At 40.6% G+C, this 21,950-nt stretch overlaps 1 pseudogene; it reads right to left on the reverse strand.

The window, feature by feature from the left end:
- Positions 1–21,424: 21,424 nt before the first annotated feature.
- On the reverse strand, positions 21,425–21,525 carry LOC136327371 (U6 spliceosomal RNA; annotated as a pseudogene).
- Positions 21,526–21,950: the final 425 nt, after the last annotated feature.

Genomic DNA, 21,950 nt, shown 5'->3' on the forward strand with positions numbered 1-21,950 from the left:
AATAAAAAACTTTTAAAAAATCAATATATTCTTGGCCAAATAATGAAGAGATCTCTAATTTTAACTGATTCTACAAAATTCTCAGAAGTATATAGAGAGACAAGAAGCATCAATCATCAGCCCTTTGCTGTGACACCTTAGTTGTTCATTGATTGCCCTCTCATATGTGCCTTGACTGTGGGGCTACAGCAGACCGAGCAACCCCATGCTCGAGCCAGCGACCCTGGGTCCAAGCTGGTGAGCTTTGCTCAAACCATATGAGCCCACGCTCAAGCTGGCAACCTTGGGGCCTCGAACCTGGGTCCTCGACATCCCAATCCAATGCTCTATCCACTGCGCCACTGCCTGGTCAGGCAGTATATACTCTTGCTGGTTTGTTTCTTTCTAAAACTGTTTAACAATTACAAACCATGTAACCATGTTACAATGAATGTTCTTTTTTTTTTTTTTAAATTCATTTTAGAGAGGGGGGAGAGAGAGAGAGAGAGAGAAAGGGGGGAGGAGCAGGAAGCATCAACTCCCATATGTGCCTTGACCAGACAAGTGCAGGGTTTTGAACCAGCGACCTCAGTGATCCAGGTCAACGTTTTATCCACTGCGCCACCACAGGTCAGGCCAATGAATGTTCTTGAATGTGCCTCATTTTATGTATTAGCAAATGTTCTTTAAAGTATTTATTTTATTTTATTTTATTTTATTTATTTTAGAGAGAGGAGAGAGAAAGGTGGTGAGTAGGGTATGGAGCAGGAAGTATCAGTTCATTGTTGTTTCTTGTATGTGCCTTGACCGGGCAAGCCTAGGGTTTCAAACCCAGAACCTCAGCATTCCAGGTCTATGCTTTATCCACTGTGCCACGACAGGTCAGGCTTTTGGTTTGTTTGTTTAATAGGAATACTGTCTTTAAGAGATTATTGATTTTACATGGTGGGGAGGAGCGGGGCAGGAGGGGGCCTCGAGAAGCATCAATTCATATTTGCTTCACTCTAGCTATACTTGTTGTGCCTTGTTGTATGTGCTTTGACTGGGCAAGCCCAGGGTTTTGAATCAGCAACCTCAGCATTCCAGGTCAATGCTTTATCCTCTGTGCCACCACAGGTCAGGCTAAAAGTACACTTCTTCCTTCCTCCCTCCCTCCCTTCCCTTCCCTTCTCTCTTTCTACTGAGAGGCGGGGAGGCAGAGAAAGACTCCCACATGAACCCCAGCCAGAATTCATCCAGAAAACTCAATAGGGGTGATACTCTGCCCATCTGGGGTGTTGCTCCATTGCTCAGCAACTGAGCTCTTCTTAGTGCCTGAGGCGGAGACCATGGCGCCATCCTCAGCACCAACTCACTCCAATCCAGCAATGGCTGCAGTAAGGGGAGAGAGAGAGAGAAGCAAGAGGGGGAAGGGTGGAGAAGCAGATGAGTGCTTCTCCTTTGTGCCCTGACTGGGAGTTGAATCTGGGACATCCACATGCCAGGCTGACACTCTACCACTGATCCAACCTGCCAGGGCCTAAAGTACATTTCAAGAAGTGAAATTTCCTGAGTCAATGGTATTATAGTTCCAAAAGTATTTTTCAAACTTGTTTTCCAAAATTATTATACCAATATACATTACCACACACATTACAATTTACATTCCAAACACATGGTACTATTGTGGGAAATTTCTCAGCGCTGAGAGATCAGAGGAAGGGGTTGACAACTCTATCATCATTACATTAAGAGGTTATTAAGGGAGTTTACATACAAGGTGTACTGAAGCAAAGGCAAGATGCCATGGATATCCTCTGCAGGGCAGGCACAAAGGGGTTAAATACTAAGGAGCAGAATGGGTTGGGTACTGGGACATAACCTGCCCCAGGGAACGGAAACCGCCTACCATGCTTTCCTGAGGAGTGGCAAAAATCTGTTCCAGGAATCAGCATACTGTGGGGCGTAGGGGAGGGTCAGATAGACAGCCTCTAATGGGATTTTTTAAAAATCCGTTTCGGCCTGACCTGTGGTGGCGCAGTGGATCAAGCGTCGATCTGGAATGCTGACATCACCAGTTCAAAATCCTGGGCTTGCCTGGTCAAGGCACATATGGGAGTTGACGCTTCCTGCTCCTCCCCCCTCTTCTCTCTCTCTCTCTCTTCTCTAACATGAATAAATAAATAAAAATAACTTAATAAAAATTCGTTTCTGTTCTACCCCAGATCTAGCTGGCTGGTCTAGCTAGATCCTATGTACAGGATAGTCTTACTCTACACTAGCCAACACAGATATTATTCAACTTTCTCCCTAATGATATTTCATCACTGGTGGTATTGAGCATTTTTTCATGTTTATCCTTCTGTGAATTGCCTGCTTATAAATTTTCCTTTTTATTTTTTAGAAAGGGAGAGATAGGAAGGAAAGAGGTAAGTAGCATCAACTCATAGTTGCTTCACTTTGTTTTTGTTGATTGCTTCTCATGCATTCCTTGACAGGGCATAGGGGGAGGGGTAACGCTCAAACAAGCCAGTGACCCCTTACTCATGCCAGCGACCTTTGGGCTCAAGGCACCAACCTTGGGATCATGTGAATCATTCAGCACTGAAGCTGGCAAGCCCATGCTCAAGCCAAGAAGCCTGTGCTCTAGCTGGTGAGTGACCTCAGGGTTTCAAACCAAGGTCTCAGGCCAGTGTTCAATCCACTGAGCCACCACTGGTCAGGTGACCTATTTTTCTATTAATTTGTGTGTCTGTTGGATGCTCCAGGAAGCAGATACTGAAACAGAGTTAGGAGTGTAAAGAGTTTCTTAGGAAGTACTTTTCCTGTGAAAAGGAAAGGAGGGGTGAAGCAGGTTTAGGCAAGAGAGCCTACAGTACAAGACACAGACTGTCAGAGTCCCATGTTGTACAGAGATTGCAAGGTCCTCGTGCCAGTGCTGCTCAGCCATTGGTGGGGGCCACCCCAACTGTGACCTCAATTCCAAAATCTAGGTGAACATGAAGTCAGCAGCTGTAGGCAATTAGCTAACCAGTCTACACAAGTTGCCTTTTTCTTCCTGGATTGTAGCTTTTATACATATGTAACAATTATTATTATATAGACTATATCTAAATAAAGCTAACTTTTCAAGAAAGCTATTCCTATCAAAATTACAGAGGTACATATCCTTGGGCCCAATAATTACATTTCGAGAAATTCAGTCGACATACTTACGTAGAATAACGGTGTACCAGGTTATGGCATTGCTTGTGATGCCTTCTTCATTAAAAGACAGCAAGGTATTTAGGGGGGATGTGAAGGAGACTTTTTGCTTTAGTACTTTTTGGATTTTGAATCATTGAATGTATTTCTTTAAAAAAAAAAAGTATTGTATAAAGCAATTTCCATGGCCTAGGTGAGAGATGCTGGTGACATGGCTAGGGGTCTCCTCACCATGAGGCAGCTGCTTATTTATCACGTGACCTCAAACAAGTCATTCCCCTCTCCAGCTCCGTATCTGGAAATGCTTCCTTGTTCCTAAAGCCTTCTCTTATTCCTAGAGTATCATCTCAGCTGTTTCCAAATCCCAGGGCATTGTACGAGCCTTCTTTTCTGATACTCCACACCCTCTAAATGTTGGTTTTTTGTGTCTGCCTCTTTCCTCACTAGGTGGAGGGAAGCCCAGGGCAGGAAGCATGGAACTTCAGGGCTTTTGGTGCCTGCACAGGGCCAGGCCTAGGGTGGGGGCTTGGGGTGATATTGATGATGTAACCACCAGATGACAGCTTGTTTCCTGGAGCCTGAGTCTAAGACACTATATGTTCAATATGGTAACCACTAGCCACACAAGTAGCTACTGAGTACCTGAAATGTAGTCAGTCCCAATTAAGATGGTTTTACATGTAAAATACACATGGGATTTGAAGGCATAGTATGAAAAAAGAACATAGAGGTCCAAGTCATGGCAAGGCCCTACAGCAACCAAGAGCCCCTCATCATCTTAACAGCTCCTCCCTTCAGGTCAGGGTGCAGGGGGAATCCATGTAGAAGGCAACCCCCACTGGGCACTGGCTGTGTCGGCCAATATGCAGCACATCACCTGTATTCTCTCACTTACCTTGCACATCAACCTAATTTCTTTTTTTCTTTTTTTTACAGAGACAGAGAGAGAGTCAGAGAGGGATAGTCAGGGACAGACAGATAGGTAATGGAGAGATGAGAAGCATCAATCAGTTTTTCATTGCGCACTGCAACACCTTAGCTGTTCATTGATTGCTTTCTCATATGTGCCTTGACCACAGCCTTCAGCAGACCGAGTAACCCCTTGCTCGAGCCAGCGACCTTGAGTCCAAGCTGGTGAGCTTTTGCTCAAACCAGATGAGCCTGCAGTCAAGTTGGCGACCTTGGGGTCTCAAACCTGGGTCCTCCACATCCCAGTCCAACGCTCTATCCACTGCACCACCGCCTGGTCAGGCTCAACCTAATTTCAATGAAGAAATAGGATCAGAAAGGTGGAGTGGCCTCCCCATGTTCCCTAGTGAGCGACTCATCCAGCTATAACCAGACATCACTAGATGCAGACCATCTTCCTCTCCATCACTCTGCTGCGTTCCTGCTCTCCAAGGCCTCCCAGAAGGGGAAGAACTATCCTTCCATGTGCTTCCTACTGTGCTGAAAACCTGGACTGCAGTCATGTCTCCTGTTCACAGATCGCCTGTGCTCTCCTGAAGGCATGAACTGAGTGGCTTTGCTCTCAGGCAGTGCCCGCCCACTGGACAAGCAGAAAGCAGCTGGTTAGTGTCCTCAGATCACACTTCCCAAGGGAAGGCCAGGGCAGCTTTTACTAGAGGCTGGCTTCATGCCAAACCCATGCTATTTTTTTTTAACACATTATCTCATTTAATCCACAAAATAACCTTCTAAAGTAGGTGCTGCTGTCTACGCCCATACCACCCTGAATGCGCCCGATCTCGTCTAAAGTAGGTGCTGCTACCCCCAATTTACAGTTGAAGTGGAGGAATAGAGTTCTGTGTGAACAAGCAGAAGTTGAGGCTGTGTAGTCGTATTGTGTTTTTCTCAGGGCTCCCAGCTGTGGTCAGCAGTGTGAGACTGCAGACTGCCCTTCTGACAGCAGTGGGGTTGGGCCTCCCTCCCAGAGACCACACAGGGAACGAAGCAGGAGAGCAATCCTGAGAGAATACTCTGGATGGACTTTGGATGGAGTGATTGCTTCTCCTGATGAAAAAGCCCTTCAGGGAGTACAGATGACTGTCTCTACTTCTCAACCAAGTTTGGATTCTCCATCACCCACCAAACACAAATCTGGCATCTTACACCTGTGCTCTCAGTCTGAGATGTCCAGCTGCAACTGGCACTCAGCCTCAACTCTCACAACATGCATCTTCCATGTACCCAACAACATGCCCATTGCTTCCCATATACACCCCCTTGCTTACTTGGTCCTGAGTCTTTACTTCCAGTTTTCCCCCCAGAAATGCCCTCTCCTGTACAACCTATAATATCCCTCTTTATTGCTGCCTATCCTCAGCTTACCCATCATTCAAGGTTCAGCCAGGGCACACATGGGCTAAACATAACCATGAGGCATGTGTGACAGACAAGTTTTGTCAAGGACTGTCAAGAGCCTTGAATGCTAGCTGGAGATGTGGAGAATTCCTGGCTTCAATAATTAAAGTTTGAAGGCCAAGGGAGAGAGCTTCAAAGCATGTTTTTATTTTTTTTTTAATGGAATAAGCAAAAAAGATGTGGAAGAAAGCACAGGGAAGCTATTTAGAGACCACAGACATCAGAGATTCCAAATAATGCCTTTGATATCAGAGATGGGAACCAGCCAAGCCCTGAAGCAAACTGACCACATGGCCTTGGGTAAGTCATTTCCAGCATGCTAGCCACATATCACAACATGGCATTTAATTCTTAAACTCTATGGCATTTTATGCTATTCTACTTCAGTTTACAAATAAAGAAACTGAGGCTTTGGAATATTATACTATTTCTCTAACATCACAGTTAGTAAGAGCTGGAGTCAGAAATCCATAACTATACCTATAATAAGGAGCACAGCTGCATGAGTGCTCAGGCTGGATATCTATCATAGTAAGTTCCTGCTGAACAAGGAGGGGCCCAAACCAGGAAGTGGAAGTACCAATGGAGAGAAGACCTGGGTTCCATAGATATTGAGACAGTGGGCGTGGAGGGAAGGACTTTATCATTAGTAATAACATACACGTTAACTACATTTCACAGAGCTCATTCACATCCATTATTCCAGAGGAATCTCCCAAGAGACACATGAGCTGACAGGGCAGGGGATTTTTGCCCCCATTTTGCAGGTAAATAAATGAAGGCATTTCTGGTAGAGGCCAGTGCCACGTCCTACATAGCATTTTCACATTGCTTTCCCACTGCCGTATTAGGTCACTTGGGGTTGCGAGAGATGAGTAAGATTCAACTGAACTTAAGCTTCAATGGAAAGATGATGGGGCAAAAGTGCTACTGGACATGATAAGACAACTGGCACTGGGACTCAAAAGACATTAGGAATTTATATTCTTGCTTAGGACACAGAAAGTCACAGGGAAATGTCTCTACTGCCCTTAGAATAACAACCAGCACAAAGCCAGATAACCTACAAAATCAGTTTTTAAAAAATGGCGATTTAGCCCATCAGAAAGCTGAGGTCACCAAGAAACCTACTCAGCTAAAATACAAAAAGGTGACAGATCCCTCTTGAAAGAAAAGGTACCCGTTATTTTATCGTTGAAAGAGCAGCAGGAAGGAAGACATAAATGTGGGTAAGAATTTCCGAAGGCCAAACATGGGCTTGGTTAAGAGTTTAGACCAGGGGTCGGGAACCTTTATGGCTGAGAGCCATGAATGCCACATATTTTAAAATGTAATTCTGCGAGAGCCATACGACCAGTGTACATTACGCATTATCCAATAAAAATTTGGTGTTGTCCCGGAGGGCAGCTGTGATTGGCTCCAGCCACCCACAACCATGAACATGCGCGGTAGGAAATGAATGGATTATAATACATGAGAATGTTTTATATTTTTAACATTTTTTTTCTTAAAGATTTGTCTGTGAGCCCGATGCAGCTATCAAAAGAGCCACATCTGGCTCATGAGCCATAGGTTCCTGACCCCTGGTTGACTCTTCTGTAACCCCCAGTATAAGTAGACCCTAAAACAGAGATTGCTGATAAAATGGGGGCAAAAAAGGACAATGGAGTGAGACCCCGCAGGAATTCTGGGACTTCTATTGAGTATGAGGCAGTCAGAGTCCACAGCTGAGGGAAAGGTAGGGGAGCTCAGAAAAAAACGGCCGAGGTTAGGGAGGGCTGTCACTTGAAGTCTAGGGACAAAGAGGGAGGTCTGAGGGAACTCAAAGACACTCTGGGACTTAAAGACAGCACAAGGCAATGGCTAAGGCAGTCTTTGTCAAGAGAAGACAGACTCTTGATGCAGACGTGGCCCCAATACGGTGATGACCAGAAACTAAAATAACTGATAAGTATTCTGAGGAAAATAGTGTATAAGAGAGGCAATATAAACAGGGAGTTTTAGCATACATATAAAAGCTATTTCTTTTCAAAAAGAGCCAAAAGGAAATGCTAGAAATTAAAAATACATCAAAGAAAAAGAATTATTTTAAGAACTTCCCAGCAAGACAAAGCAGAGAAAAGAATAAACTGAAGACAGGTCAATAGAAAATATTAAAATTGACATACAAAGAGTAAAGAAAAAAAGTGTTAAGAAAATTTTTTTAAAAAAATTAATGACTAATAATACATCATAACCAAGTGAGTTTATCCCCAGAAATGCAAAGTTTATACATTTGAAAATCAATCAATGTAAACACCCCATATTAACAAACTAAAGAAAAAAAAAAGATAATTTAAAAGGACACAGAGCGTGATCAGGCAGTGGGATGCAGAGGTCCCAGGTTTGAGACCCTGAGGTCACCAGCTTGAGTGCAGACTCATCTGGCTTGAAAAACAAAACAAAACACACAACTCACCAGCTTGGACCCAAGGTCGCGGGCTCAAGCAAGGGGTTACTTGGTCAGCTGAAAGCCTGCAGTCAAGGCACATATGAGAGAGCAATCAATGAACAACTAAGGTGTCACAACGAAAAACTGATGATTGATGCCTGTCTGTCTGTCCCTATCTATTCCTCTCTGACTCTCTCTGTCCCTGTTTAAAAAAAAAGACACATAAAAGCATTTGACAAAATTTAATCCATTTGATTTGTAAAAACTCAGTAAACAATGAAGAGAGGAACTGGCCTCAACTCTGTGAAACATACAGCCGACACCAAACTGAATGAAAGCTTTTCCCCTGAGCATGAGAAACAAGACAAGGATGTTCACTCTTGTCATTTCTATTCAACATGGAATTGAATAACGGAATACGTGCAAAAAGATAAAAGGCATTTGGAAGGGAAAAATTAAAATGTCTTTGTTCACAAATGACATGATCATCTACGTAGAAAATCCAATGATTATCCTGATGAAAAGAATAAGTTTAGCAACTTGCAGAAAACAATATAAAAATAATTGTTTAAAAATATTGTTTTTATAAAGAACATTTTTGTAAAGAAAACAATAAACTTAAATTAAAAAAAAAACATTTATAGTCAAGGCACATATGGGAGTTGATGCTTCCTGCTCCTCCCCCTTCTCTCTATCCCTCTCCCCTCTCTAAAATGACTAAAAAAAATTTACAGTATCATCAAAAATATGAAATTCTGATGGATAAATATGACAAAAGATTTGCAAGACCTGAAAACTTCAAAACATCACTGAGAGGTATACTTTTTTCATATTTTATTTTTGACAGAGAAAGAGACAGAGAGAGGGACAGATATGAGAAGCATTAGTTTTTCATTTCAGCTCCTTAGTTGTTCACTGATTGTGTTCTCATGTGTCTTGATTGGGGGGGGGGGGGCTACAGCAGAGCAAATGACCCCTGGTTCAAGCCAGCAACCTCAGGGTTTTGAACCTGGGTCCTCTGTATCCCAGTCCAAGGCTCTATCCACTGTACCACTGCCTGGCCAGGCACTGAGAGGTATTTTTAAAAGACCTTTAAAAAAGACCTTGTTTAGGGAAAGGGGATAAGATGGGATAAACCTGAAGGTAAGGGGGGAGGGCCCTATAAGGAGGGGGACAAAGGAGATGTTGAGGGGAGTACGGGGATGGGGGATGCATTTGGGGCGACCCTAGAATCTATGTAAACACAATTAATTAAAAATAAAAAAGACCTTGTTTGTGCATAGAAGACTCAATGTTAAGATGTCAATTCTCTAATTGAACCACGGACTCAGTGAAAGTCCAATCAAAATACCAAAGGAAGTTTTTATAGAAATCGATTGAGTCTAAAATTCATATGGAAATGCAGACACCTAGAAGAGTCTAAACAACTTTTTAAAAATAAAACAAAGTTCTAAGTCTAATTTCAAGACTTATTATACGACTACAACAATCAAAACAGTGTGGTGTGGACAAGACAGACAATTAGTGCCTGACCAGGCAGTGGTGCAGTGGATAAAACGTCAGACTAGGATGCATAAGACCCATGTTCAAAACCCCAAGGTTGCTGACTTGAGCAAGGGGTCATTTGTTCTGCTAAAACCCCCCAGTCAAGGCACATATGAGAAAGCAATCAATGAACATCTAAGGAACCACAAAGAAGAATTGATGTTTCTCATCTCTCTCTTCCTGTCTGTCTGTCCCTCTCTCTCTGTCACAATAAAAACAAAAACAAAACACCTAAATAGACGAAGACATACCATGAACAAGGACTGGAAAACTTAACATAGTCAAGTTGTCAATTAACTTGAAATTAATCTATAGTTAATGAAATTCCTATTAATAACCCAGCAAGGTATGACAACTGTTTTCCTTTTTAAAATCTTAGCAAGGTTTTATAAACTATTTTAAAATTTAAGTGAACTTCAGTTGATTTGCTGCACAGATCTTTCAGGCGCGCCTGCAAGCCCAGCTTGGGGTTCCTTCATTGCATCATGGCGTCATAGCTGTTCAATTGGTTGAAATTTCGAAGGGAAAGATCAGGAGTATCTCTCACGCCAGCCACCATTACTCTTCACATCATCTTGGGTAACATTAGAGGTTCAGAATTTGCAGTTGCACAGAAATGTAAATTTTATTTGTGAATATCCTGAACTCCAATTTTTTGGTAATGGCAAAAAACTAAAATCTGACCTATTTTGTTTTAGTTCATTACTTTGATTTAAAGTTTTAGTAGTCTATCAAATTTAGGGTTCTCCACCTACCCTTTTTCCTCCCTGAGGGTGATCGAAGTTTACAGAGGGCTAACATCTCAGCACCAGGGAGGGGTGTCTGGTTCACACGTTGAGCTTGGCCCTTGCTGGCTGACAACTTCTAAGATCAAAGTTTGTGAAATGTCTCCATCATATGCATGCTCATGTTCAGGGTCCCACCATGGCCCCCAGATACCAGAGATAATCTCTATCATCCTTATCCCAGCCAGAGTTCCTTCCTGAGGGCAGCAGCACTTCTCTTCTCCCTCACACTTCAGCATACTTGGTTAGGGGCTTTCCCTAGACTTCTCTAAGCTATGTGGATCAGGAATAACACTCACTGTGGTAGTTCATCTTGTCACAAGATGGCTGTAGTAGCTCTGATCATCACAAAACTATGCACAAAGCAGCAGAGTGCAGTACAAAGCAGTCTCTTCTCCAGAACCTTCCTTTTATGAAACACTCTCCCTCCTCTCCACCACCACCTCTTTTTTTTTTTTTTCTTTAAATCACCAAAGCAAGTAGGGGATACTGATTACAGATCACAAATTTGTCTTTTTTTGCAGACTATGATTAAGATAATAATCTGCAGATGCCTTAAATTGGTATAGCTGTCTGGGCTGACAAAATACATGCATGGAGTGTCTTTGGGTAAGAATAGAAACTACTTATGAAAATAACTCAGGTAATATGAGCATCCATTTCTAGAATTTTAAAAATTTGTTAAGAAAATCAAGGGTCCAGAGATATTAATATACTCTGCTTTTAAGCTGAAAGAAGGACACTCAAGACTCTTGACATCTTGGGTACAAACCTGTGCAAGCGAAACGGTCGGCCTGTTCCACACGGATGTGGGTCCTACTTTCCCAATTCTAAAACTCCTGTTTTTCTGATTTGCTCTGTGCCCCACACCCAACCCAGGCTGTCTTTCCAGAGCCAGGTGGCCTGCCTGGCAGCTGTCTCTGTACATGGTAGAGGCCCCTGTGGGTATCACAGCCTTTAGCTCAAGACCTTTCTTTTCAATGGTGTGCAGGCCCAAAACCACCACCACCTAACATCTCATTGGTCAGGTCTGGTCACAATCTACCCCTAGGCCAAGAGCTAGGGCACTTTACCTGATATAAGATTCCATACCTCAATGAAACTGGCTCTCCTAAGCAGAAGTCCTTTGGGCAGGCCCTTTCAGCGTCTTCCCTAGCACCTCCATTGGCAACCACAGCACCCCTCCAGCCCTCACTGCTGAAGTGCCAGGCTTTCCGTAGGCTTCCCTAGATTTGTGATCTACCCAGGTTATGACCGAAGGAAAGAAGGGAAATCTGATATCCTCTGTCCCTGGACTGCCCAACTCCCACTCACCTACATATTCCACCATGCCCAACCCAGAAAACAAAGTGGAGAGACCACATCTCCATTCTCTGAAGTCTGGCCACAGTCTCAATGCCAATTCCTGGCCTTCTTTCCACTGAAACATTCCTTGAGGAGGTGGGATCCAGACAGAAAACTTCACTGAATTCTGTCACCCTTTCTACCCTGGAGCCTTTAAAATATTACTGTTCAAAAGTTTTAAATATATCTACCCCTGGAATGTTAATGCACACCCCCCCCCCCCCAAGCTCAGTATGTTTGAACCATACCAGCAAATTTAGGAACAGTAAATTTTTGCACGGTAGTCTGCTTGAACAGACTCAAAGAATGAGATTAAAGAATGTAGGGTGTCCTCAGAACATGTAATTGTGCATACAAAGACAGAAAGTGTTTACAAAATGAAAGAAATGGCTATGGCTCCAATTAGCTTAAGAAACATCTGAAAGTAAGTAAATCAGCAAAAGTAATTTAACAGATAATACATATCCAAATACTTACAAATAAAAAAAATGCATCTAATTCTGCAAAAATGGAGGTGAAACAATGATTTAAAACCCCCAAGTTTTGGCTCTGGCCAGTTGTCTCAGCGGTAAAGCATCGGCCTGCAGTGTGGATGTGCTGGGTTCAATTCCTGACCAGGGCACACAAGGAGAAAAAACCATCCGCTTCTCCACCCCATTCCCCTCCTGCTTCTCTCTCTCTTCTCCCCTCCTGCAGCCAGGGCTCCACTGGAGCAGGATGGCCCTAGGCACTGAGGATGGCTCCATGGTCTCTGCCTCAGGTGCTAAAAAAAAATGGCTCACGTTGTAACAAAGCAAGGGCCCCAGATGGGCAGAGCACCGTCCCCTGGTGGGCTTGCCAGGTGGATCTTGGTCTGGGCACGTGCAGAGGAGTCTGTCTCTGCATCCCCTCTCACTAAAAAACAAAACAAAACAAACAAACAAAATCCACAAGTTTTAGGGCCCTGGCCGGTTGCTCAGTGAATTAAAGCATCATCCCGAAACACCAAGGCTGCAAGCTCAATCCCCGGTCAGGATATATACAGGAAGCAACCAATAGATTGAACAACTAAGTGGAACAACAAATGAATGCTTCCCTCTCAATTAGTAAATTATAAAAAAGAAATTTAAACACAGGTTTTAAAGTAAAAGAATTTTTATTGAAAAGGTGTTTAACAAATTACAGTAACTCCATTGTCCCGTCGTTACACACATTTAACAGATTCAATCACAGGGTTACATACCATGATGCACACTCATGATGACAGATTTCCACAATATGCAATACTATCATCTAAGAACTGAATCACATTTTAAGATCAGAAGACAAAGAAACCCAGGAACTTAGAAAATATTTCTAGTTTTATTAAAATGTCTGCTTTTAGGTACGATAGAGAGTATAGGGGGAAATATCTGGTATTCTAGATAAGATGGGAACTTGACCAAAACCAAAAAACCTACGCTTTCCAAAACTTTCCAAGTATACTTCAGAAGTCTTTAAGTCTCATTAATTGACTTTTACTAATTGATGTTGTACCATGCTGCTGTCTACAGTAAATCAGGTTACCGTGGAATAATAAGGCCCTAAGAAAGGCAGCAGGTCGTATAGTTACCTCCTTGTGGGCAAAATCCCTGCCCTAAAACTATGCAACCTACTACCTCTTCCTAGGAACCCATTTTTTTTTCTTGCCAGTCTTCTACTTGGCAGAGGCACTTCAAATTAACCTGTTAAATTAGGCTTTACCCCCGCCCCCCAAGTTAAACCAACTAGAATTCTTTCACTAAAGCCTTAAAAAAGTTACTGGCCAGACGATCTTGGTAAAAACCAGAAATGTAGTCGTTTAAAATCAAACCTCTTGTTACAAAACAAAAATTCAATTACATCAGAGGATACAAACCACAGCCTAATATCTAGTCTGCCTTATACTGTTGGAGCCACAGACTTTTAAAACATTTAACATATTACCAAATTTCCTGAAACCTCCAGCCTCTCTTAATAGGCTGGAAAATTAGGTGACATGATACATAAATCCTGACTGTAGCCAACAGGACCATTTAACTTACTGTCAGTCCCTTTTAGATGCCGTGTGTTTCCTAGATTACAGCCAGCCCCTCCTGAGCCCAGGTATTTCAAGTTTTTGGATCCTTTACAGGAAAGCAAATTCTGATCTCCATACTCTCCATAAGGTACTTTTAAGTGTTTTTACAAAATATACTAGTTCTCCATAATTTGATTGACTCACCAAACTTGGCTAGGAAGAGTATGAAATGGGTCCTTGTGTTAATTAAGAAAAGACACAAATTCATTTTTTCAGACCTTAGTTCTTAGGTAAGTAGTTTCCAACTGCACAGTGATGATGATGCCCACTGTGCAGGCAGCATGTGTCAGAAAACCACAAAACTCCACAACTATACTTGCCACATGAGTGATGTTATGATTAAGTCAGAGTACTTCTTGAACTTTCCTACTTTTCTTAGGCACACCAAAATGTAATGAATGTAAAATGTTTTCCCTCCAACTTTTATATGTTCAGTTTATAACAAAGACCAATTCTGCATCATGCAGGTGTCCATAAATATGCCAGGGATGAAAAAGCATTAATTCAGCCCAGATAATCACCTGGGTTGGACCCACCAAAGACAGAATTTGATGTTTTCTCAGATTCAAAGCTCCTGCTACCAATGGCACTGCACTGTGATTACTTAGGTCAGCAATTGTCAACCTTTTCATCTCACAGCACATATAAACTAATTACTGAAATTCTGTGGCACACCAAAAAGTGTATTTTTGACAGAAAAAAAGGTATAATTTTGAATCATTCAAACAGCCATTGTGTTGGCTGTTATCATTTTTTAAATTTGATAATCTAAGGGAAAAGAGGTAAGCACCCTTGACTAAAAAAGTCAGATATTGCATGTTTTAAAAATTCTTGTGGCACACCAGTTGCTAATCACTGTCTTAGATGTTAAGATTCAGTGTAAATATAAGTATTTGGGAAAAGGTGACCTCTTTCTCACCTCCACATTTTTCACTTTTCTTCTCTGAAAACAAAATAAACAGTAAGCACTTAAAACAGGCAGTTTTTAGCCTTAATTAGAAAGGCTCCATTAACATGGTTTGACCCGTTGGGAAAAAGCTGAAACATGGGTCCTTTTGGGTGTTAAAAATCAAGTATCTCTTTCTAGCATTACCCTCACACATTTTCTTTAAAACAATAAATTATGGATTTCCCCATGTGACAACCTCAGGGAACCTTCCTCTTTGTGACTTACCAGGGAAGAGGGGTAGAACCCAGACCCCAATTCTCCTTTCCCAGGCTGGAGAGATGGTGCCATTCACACCAATGAAGCACTGGTTAACATGCACAAGGCCCTCCAGAAACCCAAACTGGGAAGAATGAATCATAATCCACCTCCATCCATTTTAGCTCCAACAGTGCCTTTCTGTATGTGCAGCTTCAACCCAGGTCCGCCCTGGCCATGTGAAGCAGGGTTAGGATGACAAGCCTATCCACAATTCCAGAGGGGCTTGCTCTGCTATGAAGATTGCCCAAAAGTTACTTCTCCACTCTGAGATTTTAATTTCAAATTTTTAAATATATCACATGTGAAAAATGTTACATTACTGTCTATTGTAGGTACACTATACCTGAAAGAGAAAATTAGCAAATGACATAAAAAAACTGTAAATACAAAACAATGTCAAATTAATTCTTCTGAGTTTTAATCTGATCTACATAAAAACAAAATGCAGCAAGTCTACTCCTCAGGGAAGGCAATAGATTGTATAGTTATCTCCTGAACAGGGTAAAATAACTACCCCACAACTATACAATCTACTACCTCACGCCGATAGAGCAATTTTTTCTTCTGGAATAGAGAGCATAATCTTTTTCAAAAGAAAACGCAACATAAAATTATCCACATCAATTAAAATAAAACACAATTATTCTGATATACAGAAATGAGGAGCAAAAAGTCTATTTCTCTCCCATCCAGTTTACTTGCTAGTTTGTAATCTCTAAAACAGGCAACTTGCACACCATCAAGAAATGGTGCACTACAGCATTTTTAACAAGTTAATCTGAAAGAGATAGTGTGCTATTAGTTACCAACTTCCTATGACGCTGCCAGAATGCAGATTTTTCTATCACGTTAGGAAAGACAGTAGATTGTATAGTTATCTCCCAGTGGTGGGTGTGACCCTAAAACTATACAACCTACTACCTCATCCCACAGTGAAGAACATCCAGGCTGAATGTTGAACAGGGACAACAGGAGCACCACAGGAAGGCTTTCTACTCGGTAATCCTGGATCTCCTGTGTAATTAAAGGAGGGGGAAAAAGTATTAGACCGCCTTTATTCACTTAATTTGAATATAAGTTTAACTAAAAAAACTTTCCAAAAACCAGCAATTTAAAATAGTAGCTATTTATGATCTATGTATTACTTTCATTTCGTGTATTTGGCCAATAATTTAAATGCTTGGTTATCTAAATCAAATCTTAATACCATATATTTTACAAGACCCAGAAATAACTTTCTTACATCACTTATTATCAACTTCTGATTTTCTTATAGTTGCTAGAAATAAAAATCATAAAATATACTTATTCTTCCTAAAGAAACAAAAAAACCATTATAAAAAAATACAAGAAGTTCTCTAACAAAAATCTAATAACCTCAAAACCCAAAAATCCTATATTTATGCACACTCCATGATTAAATACATAATGTACAAAGGGATATAAAAATATACACACTAAGAGATCCTAATTTTTACATTAACCTCACTCATGTTTTCCATGCCACCAAAGTGCTTTAAGGATCAAAGACAGGGACCAAGCCTGACCTGTGGTGGTGCAGTGAGTGGAGAGATCATTAATCTGGAATGCTGAGGCTGCTGGTTCAGAACTCCAAGCTTGCCCAGTAATAAAGGCACATATAAGAATCAATCAATGAACAACTCAAGTGAAGCACGACCATCTCTCTCCCTCTAAAATCAGTAAGTAAAATATTTTAAAAAGTAAAAAAGGCAGGAACCAAGATATTTAATACCTTTGTACATCATAGCATAATCTCTGAACTAAGCAATATGAATATGGCCAGTTTAGTTTTGTAATCAAAACTATAATACCCAAATTAATTTAAACCATATTAAATATTGGTCTTCAATTTAAAGACTGTACATTTAAGAGTTAACTACTGTAGCCTGACCAGGCTGTGGTGCAGTGGATGGACCGGCAGACTGGGACATGGAGGTCCCAGGTTTGAAAACCCGAGGTTGCCACCTTGAGTGCGGGGTCACTGGCTTGAGCCCAACAGTTGCTAGCTTGAGCAGAGGTCACTCACTCTGCTGTGCCTGCCCCATCAAGGCACATATGAGAAAGCAATCAATGGATTAAGAAGCCGCAACAAAGAATTGATGCTTCTCATCTCTCTCCCTTCCTGTCTGTCTGTCCCTCTCAGTCAAAAGAGTTAACTAATGTAAAGATTATTTACTTCTTAAGGTATGTACTAAATTTAACATCAAAGAAAGTTACTAGGCCCTGGCCAGTTAGCCTGGTTGATTAAGAGCATCATTCTGATATGCCAAGGTTGCAGGTTCAATCCCAGGTCAGGATACACACAAGAATAAACCAATAAATGCATAAATAAGTGGAACAACAAGTTGTCTCCCCCCCCCTTAAAAAAAAGTTACTAAGTTGTGACTTAGTAACCAAAATCTATCATCAAAACACTCTTATGACATATAGTTCAATATGACAGAATTCCAAGTCCAGAAATAAATCCCATAGACTGGGTCAACTGAGTTTCAACAAGGGTGCCAAGACAATTAATTCAGTGAGGAAAGAAATTTTTTCAACAATTAGTACTGGGACAACTGGATATCCACATGCAAAAGAATGAATTTGGATCCGTACCTCATCCCATATATAAAAGTAACTTAAGACAACCTATTTTAAAGGAAAAGCAAGGATTTGAAAAGACATTTCTTCAAAGATATGGCTCATAAGCACAAATGGCCAATAAGTAAATAGGACACTCAACATCATTTATTAGTCATTAGGGAAACCAAAACCAAAACCCAATGGGATGCCACTTTGAGACCTACACTAAGATGGCTATCATTAAAAACACAGACCAAAAAGACAAGTATTAGCAAGGACGTGGTGAAAATAGATTCCCTCACACTACTGGGAGAAATGATTTGAAGTGGTGGAGGTGTTTCAAAAAATCTCAAGTTACCATCTGACCAAGCAATCCACTCATAGGCATACTCACCAGAGAATGAAACAAAAAGTTGTACATGAATGTTCATAGCAATACTCTTTTGGAGTCAACAAAAACCAAGGTTCAAACCCTGATCCTACTTATTGCCATCAAAACCTTGTGCAAATAATTTAGTCTTTCGAGTACCTTAGCTTTCCCAGTTATAACAACACACTGAACTACATAATACAGTCTTTAATAAGGGGAAAGAGCATCCTACATATAAAAGGGCCACATCAAGTCCTTCACGTGGGCCATCTTACTAAATAGTCATTATCTTTATTTTACATGGGTAGCAACTGGTGCTAAGAAGTTTAATAAACTTGCCCAAATTATAGCATTGGATCTCCAAACTATACTTGAGCCTGTTTCTAGCCTATAAGGCAAGGGTCAGGAACCTATGGCTCGCGAGCCAGATGTGGCTCTTTTGATGGCTGTATCTGGGTCACAGACAAATCTTTAATAAAAAAATAGTAACGTTAAAAATATAAAACATTCTCATGTATTACAATCCATTCATTTCCTACCGCTCATGATCATGGTTGCAGGTGGCTGGAGCCAATCACAGCTGTCCTCCGGGACAACACCAAATTTTTATTGGATAATGCATAACATACACAGGTCACTGTATGGCTCTCATGCTGAGTTACATTTTAAAATATGTGGCGTTCATGGCTCTCTCAGCCAAAAAGGTTCCCGATCCCTGCTATAAGGAAAGGTAAGAACACACACACCATTGTCCCTAAAAAGTCAACCTTCTAAGCAAAAATCTTTTTCCTGAACCAAAAAGGTTCTTACAACCAAAAACAAAAGTAACTGGTACCTCTCGCCAACTCTCAACCCTGACCAATTTTCTCATTTAAAACATGTTTGAATCCTCATCAAACATAGGTATCTAAAATGAAATAAATGTAGAATCTAAGATGTAGTCATTTTTCAATCTTGACAGTGAAACACTTACTCTGTACCATTTTTTTTTTGACCCAGCAATATAAATAGGTACCATGGTAGTAAGCAATCTGGCAATTTACATACCAACGGCTATTAAAATTATCCTCAATTTAGGGGGAAATATACAAATATAATCTGAAAGATGGGTGTTGACGGGTAAGGGGCAGGAGAAAGATTATCAGGTATGCAGCATCACTGTTCATTAGAGCAGAGGTTTCTACGTTCCCAAATTCCTCTGCAAGAAAAATTCTTTATAAGTACATTTCTATAAATACATAATACTAATGTTAATGTTCACAAATCCACACTAATCCTTAGTCCTATATTTTCTTTTATTATACACAAGAAATTAATTTTGTGATCTGATGGTTCTCAGCCAGCAGTTTTTTTAGAAAACATTTGATTAGAGCAAATTTTGAAAACTGGTATTTAAACAGCTGAGAGGGGTTACTGTTAATTAAGCTTTCAGAAACACAGATATACTAGAATTTCTGGATTATGAAGACACATGGAAATGTTCATTAAAAAAATAAGGTGAAGTAAAAACCCTAACATGCACACAAGATTACAATCATAAAATGAACGCTTGGCTACTGGAAACAGTGAGATAACTGGGTAGTCTATTTTTCTGTTCTCGAGATATACTCTGCTATAGTTTAAGTGTACAACAGAATCAGAAAGCTAGCTGCTTGAAGTTTGGCTTACTTACCATGTCTTTAGAAACATGTAATCTCTGGGATGTTGTTATTTTAACTTACAAAAATCAGACAAACTTTAGAGAGCTGTTAAAAGGAAATAGAAATAAAATACAAAAAGCATCAAGTACAATGACAAGCGCATAGTGGATACGCAATTATCTTGTAGCTGCAAACATTCTTAGACAACATGCTATTAAAAACCTACCTAATTTTGATCTTTCAGGTAATTCTTTATTAACAAAAAAAAGTAGCCACACTTTATAGCCACTTTCTATCCTTATTCACATATTACTTCAATCTGTAGCTTATCCTAGCCCATTAAAAATTAAGAGTGATTAAAAAATCATAGCCCTGGCCGGTTGGCTCAGTGGTAGAGCGTCGGCCTGGCGTGCAGGAGTCCGGGGTTCCATTCCCGGTCAGAGCACACAGGAGAAGCGCCCATCTGCTTCTCCACCCTCCCCCTCTCCTTCCTCTCTGTCTCTCTCTTCCCCTCCAGCAGCTGAGGCTCCATTGGAGCAATGACGGCCCGGGCCTCAGGCGCTAGAATGGCTCTGGATACAACAGAGCAATGCCCCAGAGGGGCAGAGCATCGCCCCCTGGTGGGCATGCTGGGTAGATCCCGGTCCAGCACATGCGGGAGTCTGTCTGACTGCCTCCCCGTTTCCAGCTTCGGAAAAATGAAAAAAAAAAATCATAATTCAACTCAGAGAAGTACAGGAAAGGAGCTAAGGGCAATGGCTTTGGGATCAAGCAGCTACTCAGTCGCTAAGTTCTTGGGCAAAAAAATTAACTCAGCTACTTAGTGGCTGAGTTCTTGGACAATTACTTAACTTCCCTGATATTTAGTTCTCATTTCCAATTGGGGAACTGTAACAGCCACACCTCACTGGGTTGTTTTGGGAATGTGGAACATATGCAAAGCACTTTAATGCAGAAGACTGCCTGAACAGGTGGGGGCACAGTGGATAGAGTGTTGGACTGTGACCTGGAGGACCCAGGTTCAAAACCCCGAGGTTGCTGGCTTGAGCAAGGAGTCACTTGCTCTGCTGTAGCCTCCTGCCCCAGGTCATGGCACATATGAGAAAGCAATCAATGAACAACTAAGGAGCTGCAACGAAGAATTGATGCATCTCTCTCCCTTCCTGTCTGTCCCTGTCTGTCTCTGTCACAAAGGAAAAAAAATGCAGAAGACTAAACAGACAGTAATTTTACTTTCTCAGATATATTCGAGACCATCAAAAATACTCATCTTCAATTTAAAACATGCTTTGAATTACAAAAGGGTATGTAGAGTAAGTATAACATAAGGAACATAGTTAATGATAATAATAACTATGTATGCTGCCAGATGGATTCTAGACTTATCCTGGGAATCACTCCTTAAATTATAAACTTCTAATCGCTGTCCTTTACACCTTAAACTAATACAAAATAATGAATGTCAACTGTAAATGAAAAAAAAATTTTAATTAAAAAAAGGGGAAAAGAAATAAAAATATGAGCTATAGAGGCAAATCTACTTATGAATAAACTTGTCATTATCTGTATTTTTAACAAGTTCCCGCAACTAACACATTCATTCCAAAACATTCACATTTTAAAATCCACCTAATATTACAGTAAATAAACAGCATAATGTTTAACATACTTGTAGAGTCAACACCTTAAAGTCAGTGTCCTTAATCTACACCCATAACAGACCTCAGTAATCATCAGAAATTAAATACACAGTACAACTTTTCTGCAGGAGTCCATAACTTTTATGCAAAGTCTTGACCAAAAGAAAGTTAAGTGTCATGATCCTAAAAACACATTCTGAAAGCTACATATTAATGAAGTAAAACACAGAAATTTCACGTTTGCTTTTGTCAAAGGTAGCATTTTATTTTATTTTTTATATGGAATGCTTCACGAATTCGCATATCATTCTTGCACTGGGACCATGCTAATCTTCTTGTTCCAATTTTAGTGTATGTTCTGCCAAAGCGAGCACTAAAAGTGGTATTTTAAATACACTAGATTCTAAATTCTTAAAATATACTAAACTCAGTCCAAAAGCAGGCATACTCTACTTTCTAAATACTTGATAAGATTTTGAGCTTCTGAGCTAAAATGTTCTTCCAGAAATCTGAGCTGCCTGCCTTTTACACTAGTTTACACACTCTTATAAATGAACATTTACTTTAAGAGTGTTTATTCACATGCCATCTTATGGCTGTATATATTTCACTTTTGCCAAACTTCCATTCAAATAACATGTACTATTTCCTTTGGTCTCATCATTTAGTTTCATTTGATTTTTCAAGTACAAATCAAAATTAGAATACTAGCTACTCATTAAAGATTTCCTTTACTTTCAAATACTGAGGTTCAATATTAATGAAATTATCTGATGATGCTTGCTGAATATTAAAACAT

Source organism: Saccopteryx bilineata, chromosome 2 (assembly GCF_036850765.1).
Source record: "Saccopteryx bilineata isolate mSacBil1 chromosome 2, mSacBil1_pri_phased_curated, whole genome shotgun sequence".
Classification (NCBI taxonomy): Eukaryota; Metazoa; Chordata; class Mammalia; order Chiroptera; family Emballonuridae; genus Saccopteryx; species Saccopteryx bilineata.